Source organism: Rattus norvegicus, chromosome 18 (genome assembly GCF_021556685.1).
Source record: "Rattus norvegicus strain SHRSP/BbbUtx chromosome 18, alternate assembly SHRSP_T2T, whole genome shotgun sequence".
NCBI classification, from domain to species: Eukaryota; Metazoa; Chordata; class Mammalia; order Rodentia; family Muridae; genus Rattus; species Rattus norvegicus.
This window is the reverse complement of record NC_141551.1, coordinates 3,258,148-3,275,086: the sequence shown is the minus strand read 5'-3', so window position 1 is coordinate 3,275,086 and position 16,939 is coordinate 3,258,148. Positions and strand designations below refer to the sequence as shown.

Below are 16,939 nucleotides of genomic sequence, written 5' to 3'. Positions count from 1 at the left end.
GCCGCAGTTTTAGATCAGAGGTTTTTCTGATTCTCATTCTCATGTTGGCAGTAAGTTATTAGACATGCAGATTTGTACGTGAGTGCATGCATATCTCTCTCTCTCTCTCTCTCTCTCTCTCTCTCTCTCTCTCTCTCTCTCTCTCATAATCCAGAGACTGGTAGGGTCTGCAAATCTCTCCTACTGAGCTATGTCCTCCTCCTGCTATTTGTTTTATTTGGGGATTGGCTATTGATACATCGCCTAAATTGGCCTCAAACTCACAATCCTCCTCCCTCTGCCTCCCAAATGCTAGAATTACAAGCATGGTCTACAAGCTTGGCTTAGCTAGGAATGCACATTCTTAAACTCAGGAATCTGGGAGAGACAGGCCGTTCAGGTAATTTGCTGGATTTTGCAAACTGGGACTTAGGGTTCCTTAATGTGTCTACAGCTCTAATTACCTAGACAACTTTTAAAATGAATAAAGCCTCGGCTCATTTTCAGAGTCCAACTTCAGTGAGTGTTGGATTGAGCTAAGGCCTTGGGATGCGTATGACAACTAACGCCAAGCAAACACAATCCAAAACACCCCCAAGAGAGCATTACATGCAGTGGCTGAGAACCCTGGTTTGTCTTATATCACAGACTGCTGTGTAATGAGTCACATACACTCTGTCTCCATGCACTGCCATCTGCACGTAAGGGGGTCCAGCTGCCTCCAGCCCTGGAGTTCCCAGCTTTGTACCTGGCTACTCCCAGTCATTCAAACACCAAAACAGAACCCCCATCCCTATACTCAGGCACCCAGACATTTTTTTTTTTTACAAAAATCATCCCCACACTGAAAAGTTTTACAAAAGTCTGCTATGAATTCCTCATTTCAAGACAGTATGTTTAATAAATAGGATCACAGTGCCTTTGGGGTTCCTTACAGCTCTCAGTAACCCAGTGCATGATTATAGAACAAATCTCATATAGGAACCTGAGCAGGCTTAATGGGACCGTGTCCTCTCCGGAAGAAAATGAATCAGGTTCTGTAATGTGGGTGTCTTACAAATAGCATCACAGCTTTGCCCTAGACATCGAAATTGGTGGGCAAATCCCTTACTCTCAGCCTCCACTTCCTGGTGTCCAGGGTCGATCCTTTTGTTTACTGTCTCAGCTAGGAGAGAAGCAAAAGAGACCGAGACCCTTACAGCTGGGGCCAGGAACTGCTAGGAATGAAGTTGGTTGCTTAGCAACATGCCCCTCTTATCACTGCCCTCCAGATATCAATTTGTGATGTTCTGTTCCTCCCGGCCTTCTTATAGTGCTATTCTAAGTGTCCATTTTAACTAGATGTTACCTACAAACAATCACAAGGCAGACAAAGCATAGGTGATATTCTTCCTATACTAACACAGTGAAACATGGAATTTGCACACTCTGTAGAAGTATAGAGTTTTTAAAATGCAGTTACTGAGGTGATTTGAATAAGAATGGCCTCATAGAGTTGTGTTTGAATGTTTGGGCCATAGGGAGTGGCACTATGAGAAGGTATGGCCTTGTTAGAATAGGTGTGGCTTCGTTGGAGGAGGTGTGTCACTGTGGGGGTGGGATTTGAGGTCTTGGATGCTCAAGTGAAGCTTGGTGTAGCCGGCTGCCTTTTCCTGCTGCCTGTGGTGTAGAACTCTCAGCTTCTTCACAAGCACCAGGCCTGCCTGCATGCCATCATGCTTCTGAAACGGTAAGCCAGGCCCAATTAAATATTTTCCTTTATAAAAGTTGCTGTGGTCACGGTGTCTCTTCACAGCTTTTGTTTTTGGTCTTGGGTTCTGTTTTATTTTTGTCCTTCTGGGAGTAGGGGGTTGAGACAGAGTCTTTCTTTTAGCTTTGGCTATCACTTTGTAGACCAGGCTAGCTTTGAATCCTGCCTCCCAAGTGCTGGGATTAAAGTCATGCACCACCTCACCTAGTTCTCTTAGTCGTAATTATTTAGTAGCTATTCACAGGGTGTCTACAACAGGCTTGAGAGTTAGCAAAGCACTGTATCAGAACTTTTCCAGGGGTACTAGGATCCGGGATGCAGAAGCAGGAGAACCAGGAATTCAAGGCCATCTTTGGCTACATGACATTGTCTCCCAACAACAAAAGTTTCCAAAGGTAGGCTTTAGGCTTTAAAACAGAAATTAATATCACCCTCCCGAGAGAGAGAGAGAGAGAGAGAGAGAGAGAGAGAGAGAGACCAAATATAGGTTAGATCAGACCAGATTAAAAGTAGGTAAAGGCAGGTTTATTAGGTGCTACTCCCAGATGGGTTTACCAACACCAAAGAACAGGGCTAAGGACATCAAGGGCCTGGGCCTAGCCAAGGGAGTTTTATAGATCTTAGGTGAGGTGTAAGCCAGGAACTGGGACAGGGCCCAGGTATGGCCAAAAGCTGAGCATGGGCAGGCCCTTGAGTAGGCTGGCCATGTCAGAATGACAGGTTGGTAGGCTTCCGGAAATGCAGAGCTGAGCTTTCCGCCATTCCTTTGTTCTGAATTCCTTTGTTGGGGGCGGGCTGTTGGTGGAAGGAAGGCGGACAGGATTTCCCAGCTTGTGCAGGGGATCACAACCAATCAGTTTGTTTTTAGGAAAGTTAATTGTATTACTATAAATTAGCAGTAAATATCTGAAAAATACCATCTACAACTGTAAACTCCAAGGTACTTGGGAATTAAATTAACAGACTACGGAGGGCTGAAAGGTGAGTAAGACTCGCAAAGCTCAAGAGAAAACAGAAACCTACACAGGGCCGCCTGGAGTGCTTGTGGACCGGAAGACTCAGAGTTGTAAGGAAACGGACTGAGGGCAGGGCTCGATGCTGGAATACCTGACATATACAAGCCCTGGGTTTGATGCCACTCACTGCAGAGAAAAATGAAATCTTAAATAAGTTACTTTCCAAAATAATTTATAAACGGGATAAAACGCAGGTAAAATCCTACTGGGTATTTCAAGGCTCTTCCTTACCTTCTTCAAAATCTCATACAGAGAAGTAAGTGACCAATAATAACACAGAGCTGGCGACAGGAGGCTGGCCCAGATACTAGGATACAAATGCAGGAATTCAGGCAGTGTGGTCCTGGCCCAGGCAGGGAAAAACAGACCCTGGAGGATCTAATCCTAGAGACCCTGGGACTCCTGAAAGACCCAATGCATGCAGGAGCCCCTTGGTCAGTGACCTCTAGTAACTGATACTGGCAAACAGGTTCTCCATGGTTAAAGCAAAATCAGTACATTTCACCCCTACTACATCACATCATAAACAAATGTACATTCCAGAGAGCTTTATATAATAAAAGTGAAATTGGAAAAGAACCGAAAAGATGTACATGAGCACAGCCTCTGGATCTTGCAGTAGGAAAATGAAATTATTTCTTTTCTTTTTTTTAAAAAAGATTTATTTATTTTTTTACTTATATGAGAACACTGTAGCTGTCTTCAGACACACCAGAAGAGAGCACCAGACCCCATTACAGATGGTTGTGAGCCATCACGCGGTTGCTGGGAATTGAACTCAGGACCTCTGGAAGAGCAGTCAGTGCTCTTAACCGCTCAGCCATTTCTCCAGTCCCATGACATTATTTCTTAAGAGCACAAGCAATGGACAATATTGACAAATTTGTTAAAGAACGATTTCATAAAACTTAAACTCACTACTCTCACACAAATATAAAATTAATGAGTTAAAGATTTTATTTACCGCCTCCCAATTGTTATGGGTCTGGGGTTTTCAGAGACTCACCAATCTGATCATTAATACAGTTTAACAAAGAGGAGGTTATTATTCAAACCTGGCACTCTAGAGTGCAGCCGGCAGCCATTTCGGTCAGTGTTTTTTTAAAGGCAAAGAATACAAAGTTACAATTTGTTCTGCTGAAGGCAGAAGGTCCTCTGTGCAAAACAAACGTGGCTACAGAAGCAGAAACCGCAGGGAAAAATTAAGCCTCAACAGTTCTTAACATTTGGAGGTATAATTGTGCTTTTTAGTTCTCTTAAACACGGAGTTTTCAAAGGTTTAAACATAAGGTTAGCTGTTAACGGACTGTATGTAAGATATTATAGTCCATTTGTACTGCTAAAACAAAGCCTTCCAACTGAGGTCATTTATAAAGGATGAAAACGTATTTCTCAGTTCTGGAGACTAGAAAGCCCAAGATCAAGGCACTGGCAGCCTGCTTGTGTGTTGTCTTCTGAGGGCTGAGTTCTTCCAAGATGGTACTTCAAGACCCACATTCCCACACGGAAAAACAAAAAGCCGCCTAGACAAGCTCTTTTCCTCAAAGTACTCAATCCCACTCCAGTGGGTGGCACCCTGTGGCCTCTCTGCTCTTGCAGTACCACCTTTTAGTAGTTCAGTGTTAGGGCCACCTGAGCTTGGAGTGGATACTTTCTACCCAGAGCAGGCAGCTGGTACAGTCCTTATGAGGAGACAGTGGGGATCTACACATATACATGGGGGAATGAAGAAATGTGGAAATAAATTCACAAGTAGGAATGGAACTGGGGAGGGATGGGGTTGAAATGAAAATGTTCAGACAAAAGGAGTCAATTCTGCAATTACCACTGGTCAGGCTTTATTTTCAAATCTAGAGACAAGAATTATTTTGCACCGCTATCTACAATATCTGCAAATAAAAGGTTGTAAAACAGCTTAAATCGAGTGATCAGCCCGCTGGAACTGAATAGAACCTTGATACTAGCTTAGCCTGGAGTTCTTCGGCTTCGTTCAAGAAAGAAATCATAGTCCAGCAACATTAACAGAGTGAGTTGTTATTAGTGTTCAGGCCCAGCATGGGGAGCACAGTGCACAGATGAGCCCATCCTGGCTTCCAGCGCAGAAGCAAGGAGTGAGGCAGACAGAGCTCCTGACAGCTACTGCAACTCACTGGACTTTGGCTCCCAGCACACTCTCAGCGTAGCTCAGGGATCCGCTCTGGGCGCTGGTTCATTTTTGTAGATGCGAAAGATGACAGAGATTTGTACAATGTCCACTCCGAGAAGTTTGAATCACCTGGGCAAAGGCTTCAGGAAAACAACTTTGCAAGCTCTAAAGGAAGCAGTCTGCTTAAAGATCATGACCGCAGGATGCAAAAACCTGACTCTCACTAGAGCAGAAGACAGTAGAAATCAGGCCTGTCTTACTGTCTCAATTTAAGTAACTTGGAGTAAGCAGTCCTTGGCTTTCTTCTGAAGAAGATTACAGTTACCTTTCTGTTTATTGAAAATGTTCTTATATATAACGAAATTTAAAGGTTTTAACATATATTTTGTCTAATAAGGGACATAGGAAAAATAAAGTAATCCAACACAGAGCAGAAGACACTGTGCAGGAGCTCCAAACAAACTCCTAATTCAACGTACACTAAGGGTTCCTATATGTCAACAGGGACATATAGCACCACTGGACTGTCATGAGACTCTGAGAAGAATGCAGAGAAGAGACCCGAAGTCACAGACAAGTTCCTGTCCATCACCCAATCCCACCTCGAAGCAGAAAAGGGGAACTTAGGAAAGGATTACAAATACTGGAGATAGCATGGAACTATGGGGACTGAAAAGTGTTGAAACTATAACTGGTACAAACATTGGAAAGCAAGTTGTTATCTGTATAACTAAACACGCAGTCTGATGGAGCTCTCCACAGTTGTTACCTGCATAACTGAAACACACAGTCTGATGGCATTCTCCACAGTTCTTATCTGTATAACTGAAACACATAGTCTGATGGAGTTCTCCACAGTTCTTATCTGTATAACTGAAACACACAGTCTGATGGCATTCTCCACAGTTGTTACCTGTATAACTGAGACACACAGTCTGATGGAGTTCTCCACTGAGGCTCCTCTTCCCAGATCACTCTGTCTTCTGTCAAGCTGACAAAAACCAGACAGAACAGCATCCAAAGAAAGATTCTCCCTAGAAATAATTCTCATAGCAAAGAAAAGAAGTTGAGTTACCAGGTCGGTATTTAGAGAGTTAATTTTAAGTATCTCTGTCTGGCATCTGCTGGTGGATTGGCATCTCTCTGGAATGAGGTGGAAATACTGCATATTTAGACAGCGGTGTTGACTGTATCATGTATGAATATGTTCAAGCCACTGAACTGTATGTACACTTTAGAAGAGCAGATTTTATATCTGTGAGTCATTATATGCATTCTCAAAGTTTCCTTCCCATAGTTAGGCCAGTGCTGGCATGTGACAAGTGTTCCACAAATGTCAGCTGGTTTTAAAAGACGCTTTGGGGTTCTGTCCCGTATTTTTTATTATGTTATTGTTTTGCACATGGGTGTTTTGCCTGATGTACGTATGGGCACGATTTGTACACAGTGTCTGCAGAGGCCACAACAGGATATCCAGTTTCCAAGAACAGGGGGTCAGACTCTTGGGAGCTGCCCCATGAGTGATGGCTGTGAAATCCTGGTCCTCTGCCAGAGCAGCCAGCGCTCATAACTGCTGAGCATCTTGCCAGCATCTCGTACCCCTGTTCACACACACACGCACACGCACACGCACACGCACACGCACACGCACAGGGAGATCTCATTTGGCAACAATTCTGTCCTTCAAAATATGTGTATAAATATATTACATATATATTATGTATTTCATATATATTTGTAATATATATCATGGTGGAGGAGTATAAGTGGGGAGAGAAGGTGGAAGAGAAGGAAAAATGATGAAGGAGGTAACAGGAAGGTAGTAAAGATGAACTTTTCTTCATGGCTCCCTTCCCCTGCCCCACCCATCTGGTGCTGGGTCTTCAGTCAGAGCCTCCTGGAGTCTGAGCACAGGCTCCGTTGTGCTTAGTTTCCATGCTTTCCCCCCATCACCCACACAGTGTCAGCTCACTGACCAAGTCAGCTGCAAACCCTGTGCTCACTCTCATACCGAATGCAGAGAGCGGCCTGCCCTGCTCTATGAAGTTGTCCTTGCAGTCTTGGATTGCCGTCTCAGTGAGAGAAAAGTGTAAATATTTGTACAAGCTGATCTGTTATCTGTGATGACAGAATTTTCTCAAATCTGCTTTCGTTCGATGTAATGAATATTTATTCTCTTCTCAATTCCAGGCATTCTAGGGATTTGGCAGTGGGTGTATTGATACAGTGGTTCTTAGAGTGGGAGCACAGGGCTGGTACGTTTGTATTACCTGCAATTCTTTTTTTTCTCTTTCTTTCTTTCTCTCTCTTTTTCTTTCTTTCTTTCTTCCTTCCTTTTTTCCAGGGAGAGAGAGAGAGAGAGAGAGAGAGAGAGAGAGAGAGAGAGAGAGAGAGAGAGAGGTTTATATAGCCCACGCCAGTCTTGCTTGAATCTATGCAGTCAAAGATGACCTTGAACATCTGATACCCTGCTTCCACTCCCCGGGGTGGAACAGTAGATGTGCAGCAGTAAGCCGAATTTACTGGAAAATTTACTGGAAGTGTAAATTCCTCACCCGCGGCTACTGTTTGTCACACAAATTATAAAGAGAAAAAGTTTATTTTATCCCACAGTTACACAAGGGAGCTCGGTGTAAAGGAGCAGGTGACCCGATGTGTCCTCTCCCTGCAGGACCTGCCAGCACAGTACCCTGGGGGCCAAGTCATCAGACACACTCTGAGAGTCAGAGTCCAGAGAGCAGCATCTGTAGAACGGTGGGGACTTTTTAAAAACAAGTTATTGGGGTAACTGAGTGCATTACAGTTTGTCATTTTTTAAGCTGTACTAAGAGATGATTTTCAATATAATGTCTCAGCCCAGCAGCTGTGGCGCATGCCTTTCTAATCCCAACAAGAGGGAGGTGGAGGCCAGTATACCTCTAAGTTCTAGGCCAGCCTGGTCTTCAGGAAACCCTGTCTCAAAACAAGAATGAGGATGAGAACAACAAATCAATACAAGGCCTCCCACACTGCTCAATAGTTACAGTGAGTCAATGAGTGAATTACAAAAGGAGAACCTGAGATGTTGGCAGGAATTCCCCTGTAGGTGTAAGCTACCTTCTGCTCTCAGATGGCTTGCCAGTTCCTGGTGTCTGTTGACTGGTTTACTGACAGTTGTGTGAAGAACTCAGCCGGTGACAACACAATAAGAACACTAACAACTGCAGGAGCTTTGGGGAGCTGTGAGGCACCACTTGGCCTTAGTGGATAAAGCGGACAAATGTGCGTCCCGTTGGCTTATGGGACAAGACGAACGAATTCATCGTTAACTCCCTCAGACCAAGAGCAGAGTAGACAGCCACCTGTCTTCTCAGTCCTGAAAGAGCATTGAACTGGTTGGCACAGCTTGGCTCAGTATTTTTAACCAAGTTAGCACTTGCTTGGAGACCCGGGACTTCCTCCACAAAGCGGGTTTTTTCTTGAATAAAGGAAATGCTTGTGTCCCTGCTAGGCTCCCACTGGCCCTCTGCCTGGCTCCCTGTAAGGCCTTTCTCTCTCTCAGACTGACACTGCGGGCCCTTTGAAAGCCACAGAGCATTTGTCTCTGCTTCAGAGCCTCTTGAGAGGGCTTCTGCAGTATCCCAGATGGAAGCTGCCCTCTGCCCCAGAGTAGAACTGAGTGTCCTCAGGGGTGAAGAGGCTTCGGTTTTGCAATGTGACATTTGTCACAGCCGGGCATACTTTCAACTTTCACTTCCTGTTTTAATTCTACTTGGAAATAAAATCTGCTGAGATTTAGTTTCAAAAGAGCTTTCTTTGCCAACCCAAAAAGCAAAGGACAAAACAGCAGTCAGATCGAGTTGGCAGGCAGACTTCCGCTTCCTGTGCTGGCCCTGGCTTTGTTGAGATAGGGAAGGCTTTGTCTGGACGGGACTGTGAGTGGGGTCTAGAGGTGAGCCAAGGTTTCCCTGGTGGAGCAGACCTGGGAAGAAGGAGCAGGGCCCTGGGTTGTGGGTGTAAGGAAGCAGGACTTATGGGAAAGGGTTAGAATAGCAAAGACTTCAAAAACCTTTGGGGCCTCTAGAATTGAGAGAATTGAATGGTAACTTATGAAAAAATTATATCCAGATGATGTTTACGGGCCGATAAGATGGACCATCCGGTACAGGCACTGGCCCCTGAGCCTACGGAACCGAGTTCCACCCTGGAGCCTGTCTGGTGGGAGGGGAGAACCGACACCCAAAAGTTGCAATCTGACCCACACCAATGCATTGTAGCACCCACCCCCATAAATGGCTGTCATCTAAAATGATTATAAAGAATGACTCTGAGTAAAAGAAGAGAGCACATGGTTGCTGGGATAATCCAGGAAGTCCGGGAGCAAAGACATTGTCTTCAGTAAGGTGATCTGAGGCAAACCTGTAAGGAGGGGGAATGCACCTGACTTCTGCATACCACCCTTAACAGCTCCAGTGCTCTCTCCCTTACCAGAGGCTAGGGGAATCTTTTATTCCTCTACATTTATTTGCCCCCTGGAGCTTTTTTTTTTGGCAAAGCACTCAATGCTGGCACAGTGGAAAACAGAATAAGGCAGACTAGCAAGTTATCTGAAGTGTTATGTTTTGTCTAGAATAAAATGCAGATGTCTGCCTTCTGCTCTGTAAAACCAGTGCTCTGAGCATGGGCTGCGTCTCACCCAGGGTCGCACATCCTCCAGGGTGGGAAGAAGTTGTGCTCTGGCGATGTCAGTCTGTGGGTGTCTCCTCATACTACAAGTCTGCCAAGCTCACCTTTGCACAAGCCACGGTGTGTTCTAGAGATGCATGTTTCCCCTCTCTGGGTTGAAAATATTCACTAAGCTGGGTTTGCTCTGCTGACTGCCTTTTCACCTGTGTGGATGGGTCAGGCGCTCATGGACGCTCAGTTATTTGGCTTTATGGAGCCGCAGGCAGCAGACCGTGAGTAGAGAGCGCCAGTTTCCAGCGTGGAGTGCAGCTGTAACTCCATGGCAGACTGCTCTACACAATTAGTTCTTTCCTATTGGTAGGTAATTGTAGCTGTGGTTGACTACTTTGTGGTTTCTTCCTTCTTCCACCCTTCTCCAACCCCCTTTTCACCCTTTCAACCCCGATCATTAGATAGGAGAGAAAAAGGATAGGAAGGAAAGGGGTGATGTCATCACTGGGCTACTTCCTGCTGATTGGGGATGTTGAGGCCCTTGAGGCAAGCTTGATTTTCACAATCAGAATATCTAATTTCTTCTTGTTGTTTCTTTGTTGTGCACAACCACGTTACAGACCTCCATGAACAGCAGCCGGTAACCCACCACACCTCTCAGGGCCCTGGCACTTTATACCCTTTAAAAAGTTCCCAGGATCCCAGACATCATACCATTGCAGAACTATCTACACTCCTCCTAGAGCACACGTCAAATCACAGTCAGCTGCTGTGGACAGCCTGAAGCAGTCCCATAGCTCACACCTGGGATTAGAGCAAAAACATTAAATTCCAAAATTCTCACCACAGGTAATACATTCCCAATCTCCTCATGAGTGCCCGAAACTGCAGATAGGTACCAAACTCTATACAGAGTTTGTTCCTTTCACCCCACTGTCAGCGTTTGTGGTTCGCCGAAGAATGGCGCCCTAGACTCAAATAGTAAGCAAAAGTACAGTGTTTTATCTTGCAGAAGTCCAACATTCAGGGGTCTACCATTTACCAAGACGGAGATACCCAAGTGAGTTTGTAGGTCCAATTTAAAGCAGATTAGGGGGAATTCCTGGGAGGGGTAGGTAACCTTTATCTTGATTGGTTGGCTGGATCTCTAGGGGTGTGAGGTCTTTGGGATTGGCTAGGGCTCTGAGGACATTCCAGAACCACTGCTGGGGTGGAGGTGGGGGGCTGGAAACTGTTGCTGATTCACTGCTCTTGCCCCAGGCCAGGTGGTGGGGCAGCTTCTGATTGGCTGCAGGAGACCTGTGGTGTGTCTCCCCCCACCCCCCCACCCCACCCCTGCCCAGTAACTGACTTGCCCAGTTCTGGGAAACGGAGAACTAGGCCTAGTCTCCTGAACTGCCGGTTTGAAGCCTGTCATGGAGTCAACCTGTCTCAGTTCTCTCACCATTACTTACATAAAAACACTCAGTCTGTTTTTCATCATAAGTCAAGCATTTACCACATACAAATGACCATCTAACTTCTGTACAACAGAAAACCAGCGTGAATACATTTTTCTACTCTTCACAATTTCTTGTTGTGGTGGTTTGAATGAGAATGGACCCTATAGGTTTGCATATTTGAATGCTTGGTCTTCATTCAATGGAACTGTTTGGGAAGGACTAGGCGTGACACTGTTGGAGGAAGTGTGTTACTTGGGGTAAGCTTGAGGTTTGGAAAGCTCATATTATCCCCAGCTAGTTCTCTCACTGCCTCCTGCTTGTGGGTCAGATATAAGGTCTCAGCTACTGTTCCAGCACCATGCCTGCCCGCCCATCCACCTACCTGCCTGTCTGCCAGTACAGTGGTCATGGGCTTTAACCTTGCAGAATCATGAACCCTCAATTAAACACTTAATGTTTGAAGTTTCCTTGATTTTGGTGCTTTGTCACAGCAATAGAAAAGTAACTAAGGCAGAAGCTGGCAATGGGGTGCATAATTACATGACCATGCTTGAGGTTTTTTTTTGGGGGGGGGATGGTAAGGTTAATGGGGAAAAAAAAGAAATAAAAAGAGAAGGAAAGGAACATAACTGGTCCTAGGTATGGTGGAGGAGAAAGTTTATTATAGATATATAGAAGAGCATAGCCACAGGCCCACACAGCTGGGACAGTGCTAAGTGGTCATGAGCCTGACTCATGTGTGGGGAAGGAGAGGGGGAGAGAGGGGAGAGCCAAGTACAGCAGCCAGAAAGTCAAAGGCACAAAAAGAGGGTAGGTAACCAAAGTATCTGGATTATATAAGGAAGAACTTTTTTGAGCTGGAGAGTTCAGGGTAGAGGGTGGGGTATGCCAGTCATACCCTGTAACAGGTAGGACTGAGGGATGCTGGGAAAACCTGGAGACCAGGTCTGCTTTGTTATATTAAATAGACACCTCAGTCACTTGTCCTGGGTTGAAAGAGGCAGAGTTGGTGGTCAGTCTAAGGTCAGGAACGTTCCATCACAAACCTCTAAGCACAAAGCCCCCTCCCTTCCAGGGAGTAGTTAGTTCCTGGAGCAACTGCAAACCAAACTGTCAAACAAAGCTACCTGTGACTCCCAACCTCCCCTTGACTCCCAACCGTCCCCAACCCCAGAGAGTCCAGAATGGTCCTCTGACTATGAGTCAGTTTGAAGGTTGCTTTGCCCCACCGTTAGTACCCTGCCTAAGTTCCCTGCCTGGTTACCAATCATTTAAGTTACCAATTATTTGCATTTTGCCCCAATTGTTTGCAAGGTACATAACTCCCTGTTAGAGTCTGCTCCAGGTACCCCCACCAAAAAAAGGGAGTCAACCCTAACTCGTTAGAATAAAGTTTCTTTTGCAATTGTATCGATTGCCGCCTCCATGAGTCTCACTCAAGGGGTCCCGGACAGGGGTCAATTCGGACCTCACAGGTAACTGGGGGGTGATATGGAAGACATTGGGCCTTTGGACTAGAAAATCAGTGAACGCTGTAAGCAGGGTTTAGTGGGCTGTCCTGATTGCAGCTTGGAAGACAGTAGTGTTAAGGATCATTTGGGGCTCTCTGCTCCTCCCTGTTACAGAGACAGCTGCATTTTCTCATGCAGTGCCAGCCTCGTCCCATAAAGAAGATGGTGAAGTTCAGTGTGAATGGATTTGGCTGTATTGGGTGCCTGGTTACCAGGGTTGCCTTCTCTGCATCTGGCAAAGTGGAGACTGTTGCCATCAACGACCCCTTCATTGACCTCAACTACATGGTCTACATGTTCCAGTATGACTCTACCCATGGCAAATTCAATGGCACAGTCAAGGCTGAGAATGGGAAGCTTGTCATCAATGGGGAGCCCATCACCATCTTCCAGGAGCGAGATCCCGCTAACATCGAATGGGGTGACGCTGGTGCTGAGTATGTCATGGAGTCTACTGGTATCTTCACCACCATGGTGAAGGCTGGGGCTCATTTGAAGGGTGGAGCCAAAAGCGTCATCATCTCTGTCCCTCTGGTTGATGCCCCCATGTTTGTAATGGGTGTGAACCATGAGAAATATGACAATTCACTCAAGATTGTCAGCAATGCATCCTGCACCACCAACTGCTTAGCCCCCTTGGCCAAGGTCATCCATGACAATGTTGGCATCCTGGAAGGGGTCATGACCACAGTTCATGCCATCACTGACACTCAGAAGACTGTGGATGGTCCCTCTGGAAAGCTGTGGTGTGATGGTCATGGGACAGACCAAAACATCATTCCTGCATCCACTGGTGCTGCCAAGGCTGTGGACAAGGTCATCCTAGAGCTGAACAGGAAGCTAACTGGCATGGTCTTCTGTGTTCCTACCCCCCAGTGTATCTGTTGTGGTTCTGACATGCTGCCTGGAGAAACAGGCCAAATATGATGACATCAAGAAGGTGTCGAAGCAGGCCCACTAAAGGGCATCCTGGGCTACACTGAGGACCAGGTTGTCTCCTGAGACTTTAACAGCAACTTCCACTTTTCCACCTTTAATGCTGGGGCTGGCATTGCTCTCAATGACAACTTTGTAAAGCTCATTAATGAAGGACCCTAGTTCTTACTGCTGTGTAAGAGCTATTAAGAAGCTTGGCCTGGCAGAAAGTAGTAGGTTATGGGGTTCCTGTGAAGGACCCTAGGGGTGTTTGTCAGCCTTACACTCACCACCTCAGGTCTTATATTTGTAAATATTTGTCCTTCTACATCTGATCAGATACTTGAAGGCCAAGTATTCCTCCATGGCTACAGGCAATCTACAATTATATAAGAGGGTGTCTCACTGCTGACTGGTTGCAATAAAGCTGGGAAAGAAGTAGGAGGCGGAACTTGAGAGAGAGAGAGAGAGAGAGAGAGAGAGAGAGAGAGAGAGAGAGGGAGAGAGAGAGAGAGGGAGAGAGAGAGAGAGGGAGAGAGAGAGAGAGAGAGAGAGAGAGAGAGAGAGAGAGAGAGAGATATGCTGGGAGAAGAAAGCATACATAGAAGAGTCAGGGGGTAGACAAGGAAAGGAACAGACATGGACCACAGTGGCGAGAAAGGTATAGTGGCACAGCCATACCCACTGGAGACATCGAGATTCATGACTTCAGCAAAGCTGCACCAATTGCTACGATCACTGTCTGTCTATCTGTAAGTTTTGGGTTTTGGTCTCTGCATGCTGCATTACTGGGGACCTTCTTCATTATTATTTATTTTATGTCTTTTCCTGAGAAAAATTATGTCTGAGCCTTTTTAGGAAAACGTTGTTGACATTCTTTTAATCCCAATTCGGAGTTTTTACCCTGCGTTTGATCGTTCAGTCCTGGGTAACAACTTTTATTATTTACAATAAGCCTTAGTCAGCACTAGAGCCGGGCAGATATCTACCCTCTTTGGTATTAAAATCTATTTCCTATCGATTACCCTGTCTTATTACTTATTATGTTTTATCTGGCCTACTCTTAACTCAGTTGGCCAGCCCTTGACTCATGGAGTCTCCTCCTTTTCCTTTACCTTCTTCTTCCTGACTTTCTCCTCCATCCAGGTCATCCTAACCCACCTACCTCTGATCTCTCCAGTAAATTGGCTGTAGCCAATTTTACCTAACCAATAGTTTTAAATCAAGGAACAAAGTTTGCCCAACCAAAGGTTGTATACATGAGAAGTCACTTTAGTATACAATACATAGCAACAGACCAAATCTCAACAATTCCCCCTTTTTGGTCTAAATAAAACTGTTCTTTTTCATATGACCATAAACAACATACCCTAAGAACAATTATGAAAATTATTAAGTAAAAGTTACATTAAAAAAATCCAGTCTATTCAAATTTGGCAACTCAGGAGAAAGTATTCTATTATCTATCCTAGCTTGGTGAGTTCAGAGTTCTGTATCTAAATCGATTTCTATCCAAATTTGTATTACACTCCTAAAATTACCTTCTTAGACATAGAACATCCTTTTAAATCCTAACCAACTTAAGCTTATAGCAAGACTATAACTATTTATTCTTCAACCTCATTAGAGGCCTGAGAAGGAAATAAATATTACCTGAGTATATATGAAGTGCAAGGATGCAGCTTCCAAAAATCGTAGAAATGACAGAGACAGCTGACTGCCTGAACAGTCCCCAATATTCTCTACAACACTGGAGCATTTATTTTCGGACTTCTGACCCAGAATATCTGACAGACCTTTTGTGAAGCAGGAAATATGAAGGACTAGCTTACCCTGTATGGGCAGAGCCGCACTTTGTCCATTCTGGACAGCAGCATTCTGTCTACAGATGAAGTTAGGGCATTTTCTTGCACAGTCGCTAGCTTGCCACAATTGAAACAACTCCATATGGAGGCCTTTTGATTCTCATCATCTTCTTCCAGGTCTAATGGGGTGCTGCCAGGAGCTGATGTGTCTCAATTCAAAAAAGCCTTAAATGAATAAAAACATTTGAAATGCTGTATTTGTGAGTCTCTGAGGGTGTGAAGACCATCTCTCTCTTCATAGCATATCTGAACAAGCAGATATTGCTTGTCTCCAGCTACCTATTATCTGGACCACCCAGGCATATATTTCTGTGGTAATCCAGACTAGAATTCATGAGTTTGACCGACTGGCTAGTAACTTAGTTATCCTAAATGGTCTCCAACAGCAGCTGTTAATAGGACATGGATTAAACCTTGTACTTTTAAATGACTTGCATAGGCACAATGCTTATTGAAGAGTTGAAGCACACATATATTATGTTGTAACAAAATTAATCTTAAATTTTTTCTCAATATACAAATATTTATACCAATGAAAACCTTATACCTATATCAATATACACAAATCTGTACCAGTGTAACAAATTATAATGTTATTTTTATCAATATACAAATTCTGCACCAATGTAAGATTATAGCTATAAAATGCTTTTGTTTTAAGAGTAGATTGATAATCTATCCTTATTTGTCTAATTTCTTATAATATTTCTATATCCCCCCTTTTTCTTTTTAACCCCCTTTTCCTTCACTAGGAACCTCCTGAGCCCTGTCAGGATAGAAAGGTAGAAATCTCTAAGTCTAAGCTCCCTATTTTGTTTCTTCCCTATCCAAAACTATAATTATTTGTAATCATTCCTTAAAATGACCATATACCTATAAGATGATCAAAACCTCTACCCCAACTTAAAGGACTGGGATGACAGTCTTCTTATAATTGCTTTCTGCTGATTTGGGACAAAGAATTCCTTTATGTGGGACCTAAGAAAATTAGAAAAATGGATAGTCTCAATAAAGCTAATTGGCATTATTTGTTGCCCAGTCTTTATGTATTGAGAAAGTTCAAGGCTTAACTGAAGTCCTGAGGGGAAGGGTCTGAAAGTCTGGATGAGGCCTTTCTGAAGTTGTTCTGGAAGCAAGTCTCTGGGAACAGCATCACGTGAGGCAGTGTCCCGCAAGGAGCTGGAACACTACAATACATTGCAACAGAGCAAACCTCAGCAGAAAATCACAAACTTAACTTTACCTGCCCACTGTTTGGAAGCCTTCCTTTTGCCCTGGAGATTATTGATCACATAAAAGCACATAGCTAGATAAGGCTATCACGCCAGGAATTTTCTTAGGGTATCTGCCCCTGAGCAAACTCAAACTGTGTAACTGGTGCAGGGTAAACAGAGACAATTGGCAGACTCTGCCTGGTCCGGAGAACAGGTTCCAGATTTAAGGTCTCTCTTAAGGCTTAGAGGTCTCTATATTTAGTTTAAATATAGAGGGCCATACAGGGTACACCTCTGGAAGAATAGAACTCAGTAAATAAGACAGATGGACTAAAACAAACTTTTCCTAATTTATAGCACAGATAATGAAACATATAGTAAAAGGTATTTTTCTATCCATAAAAAGACCATTTCGGATATTCTCAGTTTGTCTGAAATGCTTTAA

General features: G+C 44.4%; 1 pseudogene across 1 annotated transcript; it reads left to right on the top strand.

Annotated features, from left to right (window-relative positions):
- The first annotated feature begins 1,598 nt into the window (after window positions 1–1,598).
- On the top strand, window positions 1,599–16,307 carry LOC147999652 (glyceraldehyde-3-phosphate dehydrogenase pseudogene; annotated as a pseudogene). The gene is made up of 2 exons (XR_015643102.1): window positions 1,599–1,708; window positions 12,615–16,307. The product of XR_015643102.1 is annotated as a glyceraldehyde-3-phosphate dehydrogenase pseudogene (transcript).
- Window positions 16,308–16,939: the final 632 nt, after the last annotated feature.